The sequence below is a fragment of the Lepisosteus platostomus genome, chromosome 25 (genome assembly GCF_059453375.1).
Source record: "Lepisosteus platostomus isolate fLepPlt1 chromosome 25, fLepPlt1.hap1, whole genome shotgun sequence".
Taxonomy (NCBI): Eukaryota; Metazoa; Chordata; class Actinopteri; order Semionotiformes; family Lepisosteidae; genus Lepisosteus; species Lepisosteus platostomus.
Window position 1 is genome coordinate 13,966,959 of NC_142635.1, and position 7,059 is coordinate 13,974,017.

The 7,059-nt window shown below is 43.9% G+C and overlaps 1 protein-coding gene across 1 annotated transcript in view; it reads right to left on the bottom strand.

Annotated features, from left to right (window-relative positions):
- The window catches only part of kcnj5 (potassium inwardly rectifying channel subfamily J member 5), a 19,520-nt gene extending 17,990 nt beyond the window's left edge, over positions 1–1,530 (bottom strand). Inside the window, exon 1 of the mRNA XM_088620208.1 lies at positions 2–1,530. The gene's annotated coding sequence lies outside the window, so the exon portion shown is untranslated. The remainder of the gene's footprint in view (position 1) is intronic.
- Between the last annotated feature and the right edge of the window lie 5,529 nt (positions 1,531–7,059).

Here is a 7,059-nt window from a genome sequence, read left to right on the forward strand (position 1 = left end):
CCTCCAGTTCCCGGCAGAGGAAGCTTGCAGGCCGCGCATCGCCGAGTCTGTGTGGCACTGACCCCCTTCATCCACGCACTCTCTCCAGCCTCTGCCTTCAGCCTCAGGATCTCCTCTGCTGCTGCGGCTGCTGCTCCCGGCTCCTCTGTCCCAGTCCTTCTCTCTCGTGTGTGTGTGTGTGTGTTCACACACGCGTTACAGTACTTGGAGTGAGGTGGGGGGTGGGATTGCCTCAATTTGCAGGCAGAGAACAGAAAGTAGGGGAGAAAGAAAAAGTGCAGATGGAGGAGAGAGAAAGAACAGGGGGGAGAGAGAGAGAGAGGAGATGTGCTGTTTAATCAATCACCCTGCCGCGGCTGTTGTGAAATAAAAAAGACCAGGAATACGTTTGAAAAAAACTTCAACGCAGGAGCTTCTGTGGAGCGGGGGTCCGGGGGGGCTCCAGGGCTGGCCTCAAGATATCCATGCAGTTTTAAATAGCAAGGTTATCAAACACTTGCGCATCATCCGCGGAATAATTGAGATGGCAGCGATGAATTTATGAAGCGTCATAATGCACATCTCTGAGCCGCAGCAGGAGCAGAATTTCATTCTGCTGTATTGTGCCCGTGCAGCACAGGCGCAAAATCTGGACAAACGCCTCTAATTCCCACTCGTCAGATCCCCCACCAGCCCTGGAGACAAGACTTGAGTGTCAGGGTAGCTCAAATGTTATTTGCTCAAATGTCATCTGCTTAGACTTTTCATCGGAAAGAGGCCACCTTGATGATTGAAGAAGTAGTCGCAGTAATTAGTGGCTGGAGTTGGCTTATTGATTGGGAGGCTTTGATGGGTAAATTAGTGTGCAGCTCTCCTTTGGCCTCAGTACTCTAGGGAGAACCTGTCTGTTGAGTAAAATTTTAAAAAATCTTCATTGAAGTGGTGCCTTTTCTTCATTCTGAGCACTGTGCTTTTCTACCCTGCTTCTGCGGGGAAGTCCAACAGACGAGGGGCACGTGTGCTGCTTTTTTCTCTGCGTTAGTGAAACACCTCCTCCGGATACCAGGGAGCTGAGAGGCAGTCCGAACTGGTAGCTTGGGAAAGGATATCGATCATCTCACTCTGTCACTCCATTGCAACCTGGAAACGTTCAAGACTCGGCCATCTTTTGCCCTTATCAGACAAAGGCCAATTTTAATCTGAGCACAGCGGGGCGCAGAATGACTTGCCATCTCCCTGAGCGCTCCCCTCAGTTTGGATGAGTTTGTTTTTTCTTTAAAAGGCACCGACTTCCCCTTTTGTTTCGTTGGTCGTGACTGATCCTGCTGTCAATTTACCCGACACTTGGAATTAACTGACAGGCACCTAAAGAGAGAGAGAGAATGAGTGAGAAAATCCAAAGTCCCTCAAGATCTCAAAGGAAAAATATGCTGAGTCCACGTATCATAAAAAGAAAACCGCAGCATCATTGCACTTTTTAAAAAGCCAACCAATTGAAGAGCTTTTCCTTCCACAGAAAAGCAGCGAATTGGATCTGATTTATGTGCCTGAATAATATTTCCAACAGGTTTGTATGGAACATGACGGATCGCACGTTCATTACATTTTCTTTTTCTCAGCTAAAATTTCTTACACACAGGACAGGCACCTGAGTTATTAAGAACACGAGGAAGTTCAGCACACCTAACTTGTCTGGTTACGAGTTGATTGGTGATCTGAGAGTCCCGTTCAGCTTCTCCTTCAGTTCTTTGGTTTCTTCTATTACGACAACATTGCCGAGCAGACCCCTACTTCCCTCTGTGCAAAGAAGCGCCTACTGTTCTCAGTTTAAATGCACTTCCCCTTACTTTATGGAGTTTATAACGAAAGTTCAGGAGGGATGACAACAACCAAGTTCAATCAGACTCAGCCGTCAGTAATTAGCAATCGCGGCTGACATCCATTTGCTCTTCCAAAACGCTATAAATACCTACGAGATCCCTATCTCTCTCTCTTGCATGTCTCTCGCACCCCATCTCCACCTCTGCAGCTCTGGCTGGGAGGTCAGCCCTCAGCCAAGCAGGTTAAGCCAAAATTTCGCTCCATAATCCTTTCATGACATTTTAATCTTGGGTGTTGTCATTCCTAGTGAACCGCTTGTGTCCACTGGTTCAGGTGTTTTTTACTGATGCTGCTACTTCCCACCCACATTCATTACAAACCTGTGCTGTACTTGACTTGTCTTGGTGCCTTCTTGTTCTTTTCTTGATGAGCTGTTGATGAGTTAAGATTGGAGGTCAAGCCTCCAGTTTGACCAGTGGCTTGAGTTTTTACTCGTTTCTGCATTTTTTGGTAGTTCAGCTCAGCTATGCTTCCCCATAGCTTTATACAGAACCAGTTTCGTACTGGTTATCAGTTAGTGCTGTATTTACACAGGTTGGAATGGCATTGTGTCAAATACAGGTAATACGAGCATTCTTATAGACACTATTCCTTATATTTAATCTGGAAACAATGACCCTGTATAGTTGGAGTATAGTTTATAACATTTGTTTACTACTCAATGGCTAAAACACATTTTAAGGGCAAATATCTCAATTAAATAATCTGTAGGCTAAATTAATCAATTATCCCCATTACCTGTAAACTTCTTTGAGTGGAGTGTCCAGAAAAGCGCTAGATACAGTAAATCTAAGGAATTATTATTACTTTCAAAGTGAGTGAATATGACATTTCAGAATCAAATGGACAACACAGTAGCATGAGGATAGACTGTCGTTCGGCACTGAACCTGGCTTTCTGCTTCTGTCGCAAGCAGCCAATGTCCCTTTGCCTGTGTGGAGCCACCATGTGCACAGACTGCAGAGTGACACTTCCTGGAGAGCAGTGGTACAGCATGTGGCAGAAGAGGAATGGGGGATAGAGCAGTTTATACATCGTCATAGAACATGATCTACAGGGAAAAAAATCAACCAACCTAATATTGTGTATTTCTGCGTATTTAATAAAACCTCTCTGGACGGCCTGTCACTCTACAAGAGGGCTGTAAAGCTTAACAAATACTGACAGCGGCAAGTGATGATTTCATTAATGAATAACTTGGTCGCATATTCAACTTTTTGTTCCGCAACAGAGATCGCATTGAGAATTCCCAGTGCGCTGTGCAAGGCTACACATGGGCTACAATTCGAATGTGCAAGGGAAGCTGCTGTACTGGCAGTGCGGTCAGTGAAATCACTGCCAGGAGATGACTGCGCACGGAGAATGAGAACACTGTGATCCAGGAGCAGGAGCTGCCTGTTCAGACGTTTGACACTTTTTTTTATAAAACCCTCTGAAGGCTCTGTTCCAGCCTCTATCAATAAAACTCTGCCCTGCCGCCTGCCTCCGGAGAAATTAATGTTCTGCCACTGAAGCAATGTCGCTCGTGAGAAATGTGTTCAAAAACCTACAACAAAATGTCCACCGTCAATGTTAGCACACTAAATAACGTGCCTTATTTCTGTTACCAAGACCACTGTGGGTCAAGGTTGCAAAGTTGGATTTGAATGAGAAAAGAACAGCTCCTGTCTAAGACTATAATCAGTCTCCCAGCACCCGAGTCTACCTGCAACGTGCTTGCCTACTTAAGTTCCTTATCCTACTCATAATTCCATACAGATGGAAATGCCAATATCTGCACAAGATGACACCACAACAAAGAAAACAGATGTCAAAGAAAACAGGCCACTTCAAAGCTCTTCAGATTTACCTGATCCAACACAGATGGAGTAATACCTGAAAGGATAACAGAATTTTTCTGAGGTAAGTCTACAAGATTTATCAAGAGGGAACAGAAGAATTGTTCAGAAGAAAGTGGGTGTAGAAACGGCAAATAACGAAATCTCATGTTGTCTTCTCATCAGCTGAGACCAGAGTGTGTCACCGCAGTGGCTATTAAGAACTACAGAACCCTTAATGTCTCCTTTTCCTCTTGTACTTAGGCAAAGGACCTGACACCTACCCTGCTGCTATCTGATTTAATTTGCTGCAGTAAATGTGCTGGCTGTACCTCGACGTCACCACTGTTCCCAAGGGTGCTGTCCTATGTCCTGCGACATGTCTGTGTTCTGCCGTGTTCAATTCACAGAGTCCGCACGGCCCACAGTGTTCATACAAAGGCGGTTGTTGGCATCACGCATTCCTACTAAAAAGAGCTCCCATCACAATGAAGAGCGAATCACAGACATTCCAAATTTTCCGTCTGTTTTCTTGGTTTTCTCTGTTCACTTAGCTGGGTCCTGGATATCTTCAGAAGATACTGCACCACCCCCCTCACAAAATATGTCCATTACAGGGAGACAATAAGCCTTCGAAATCGCCCCAGCACCATTCCCTACAACCAGACGCAACAGCACTGTATTTCACTGTGAAGCCCTGAGAGAGACTGTACAATTTTGCAATGAAATACTGTAGAGTTTCATATTTGATCTAAAAGTGTGCCCTATCTGTACAGGCCTCCCGGGGCTACGAGTGACTCGGTTCCATAATAACCAGTGTGTGGGCTTTAAGAAACGGGAGCTCAGCAAAATGTTTTCGTCTAATCCCTGCCATCCCCACCTCCCCGACCGTAAAATAAACCCGGGCAGCACCACGAAACGTTCAAAACCTTCGACTGCTGAAACTGCCAAGGTTAAATGCCAGTAAAGTTCACTTAAGCCCTCGTTTAAATTAATTAAAACGGATTTCACCCCCTTTCCCTTGTTTTCTGAGCAGGCATCCATCAGGCATTTGTTTGTGGCAGCTATGTCTGTTTTAAACCTTCACTGGGTTGTTTGTTTCCTTTTAAACACACTTTCCCAGTATTACCCATGCACCCTGATTCCCAAAACTCTTTGAACCACAACCGCCCCTGTGGATTGCATGTCTAATAGCGCACTTAAAGTACCAGAATGCCCTTCATTCGGGAATAATGGTAAACTAACATTTTACCCTGCAGCTCAGCAATTCATCTCCTGCCTGACGTGATCTCATTAAGCCCTCGTGTTCTAGCCGATACGAAGCTTCTGAGATGAATGGCGAAGCGTCTTCTGACCAGGGCAATTTGGCAGCACGGAGCTATAACGAACCTAAAAGAATCCATTTTGAAAACTGAACTGCCCTCATATTGGTTAATATATATTTCATACCTATGGATGTATGCATATCATACATCCGTCATCCAACAAATATTGACTTAAAAAGAGTCTTGAGATAGTTAATCATTGACTCAGCTAAGTATTTTGCTGGAATCTGAGACATCTCACTCAAGGGGACAACAGCAGAACCCCAGCCAGGAATCTAACCCACGACCTCTTGGCCATGAGGCCAGAGCCCCTGCCCACTCACCCAGTCTGCTGCAGCAATCCATGTGGATTAACCATTAACGGCAAATCAGGTGATATTTCTATACATGCCTGTACGATCTACCAGGGTGTATCAGTGGAAAAGGTAACAGGAGCTCCACGGAAATACATCTGATTTGTACACAGCGACAGGTCCAACCTGTGACAAGGCCATGATGCAGGTCCATGGTTTTCAAACCTGTAGAGGCAAAAGTCCCACCATCACAACTGGGCAGTACATATCTGTAGCCAAGGTCTGACAGCCTGCAGGAACGCGGCTGCTTCAAGATTTCATTTCATTGTCCATCCAAAAGGCTGGAAATTGGTCTTCGGCATCATCACACACTCTACAAAAAACAACACTCAACATAAAATAAATAAACTTTAGAAACAAACAATAGTCCTAGGCATGCAACAATACATATACACACACACCTTGTAATCCATATTACACTACCAGCCAACTAAATTTGGAAAGAATGCCTTTCATAACAGCCCCTGATACAGTTCATGTAAAAATGTTTTATACTGGCTGCTTCTCTCCAGAAGTTGTGTATTTTTCTCTGACGCAGAAGCCTCACGATAACAGACATCCACTGTTAAACTTATTCCAGCTCACCTGGTAGTTCTGCACACTGCTAATTAAAAGACATGTTATATTTAAAGATTATTTGAGGATTAAAGATTACTTTATTCAAGAACGTAATGTGTCGAAAATATTTATTCTAGAAATTTACAGTAAGTCAGGGACTTACAGCTTTGAAACCTATTGTTCATCAACCAAAAACACATGATTTTGAGCACAAATCTTCACAAGAACAAGAAATACGTATTAATGAGAGTGGAAAGCATATTTAGAATAAAGGGAGTCTTTAAAAACATGAACATAAACCATGAAACTGTGTTTGAAATAATGCAGTATTGCACGTTGTATCGTTATTTTTTTTATTTTCTAGCAGTGTTTAGGGAAAACTACCTAATACCACTGACACAGACCTGAATCTGGGCAGAGAAGACCTCAAAGACTGGAAATATGTAGAAATTATAGGATATGTGAAAACTAAATAGAGTTTATCTTTTGGATCTTGAAACAGATGACATACTAAAACACCAGCCTCTCTTTCATCACCTCTCTCTCTTTTCTCATCTCCTTCTTAATAACATATGTCTGTATGGAGGCACATACGTGACCTGAATTTCTTATTGGGGTGCGTTGCCGAAACTCACTTTTTAACTCGATACTCTCCTTCTCCTTTTCAGAACCTGTGCAGCAGTAACAGACCATGAAAGTGGACGCTAGAAGCCGGCAAACCCAACGCCTTCACCTTTCAAACTCTTCTAGAGACACATGTGGCCCCAGAAGACCACTGGGTACAGGGCTCATTCAAGGGAAGAAAATCCCTGCAGAAAGGCTGTGTGCAAACTTGAGAGAAACTGAAACCTTGCTGGTAAAGCTAGTTTTGGTCTTTTACGTTACAAGAAGACGGTGGCGAGTATTCTGCCCTTGTGTTGAACTGTGCTAATTTTGTGACCTCTTCTCCTTCTCAATGTTTTTTCTCTCAGTAAAAGCTTTCTCTTTTTTCTCCAGTAGCAGTAGTACTATACCACCTCTGAACGCTACACAGTAAATGCAATGCCACTGGCAGTGTGACAATCTCTGGCCATCTCAACCATTGATGACATTTCCTTGAGGTCATGGGATAACAGCACTGGAAAATCACTGGAAATTAGGAGTGAT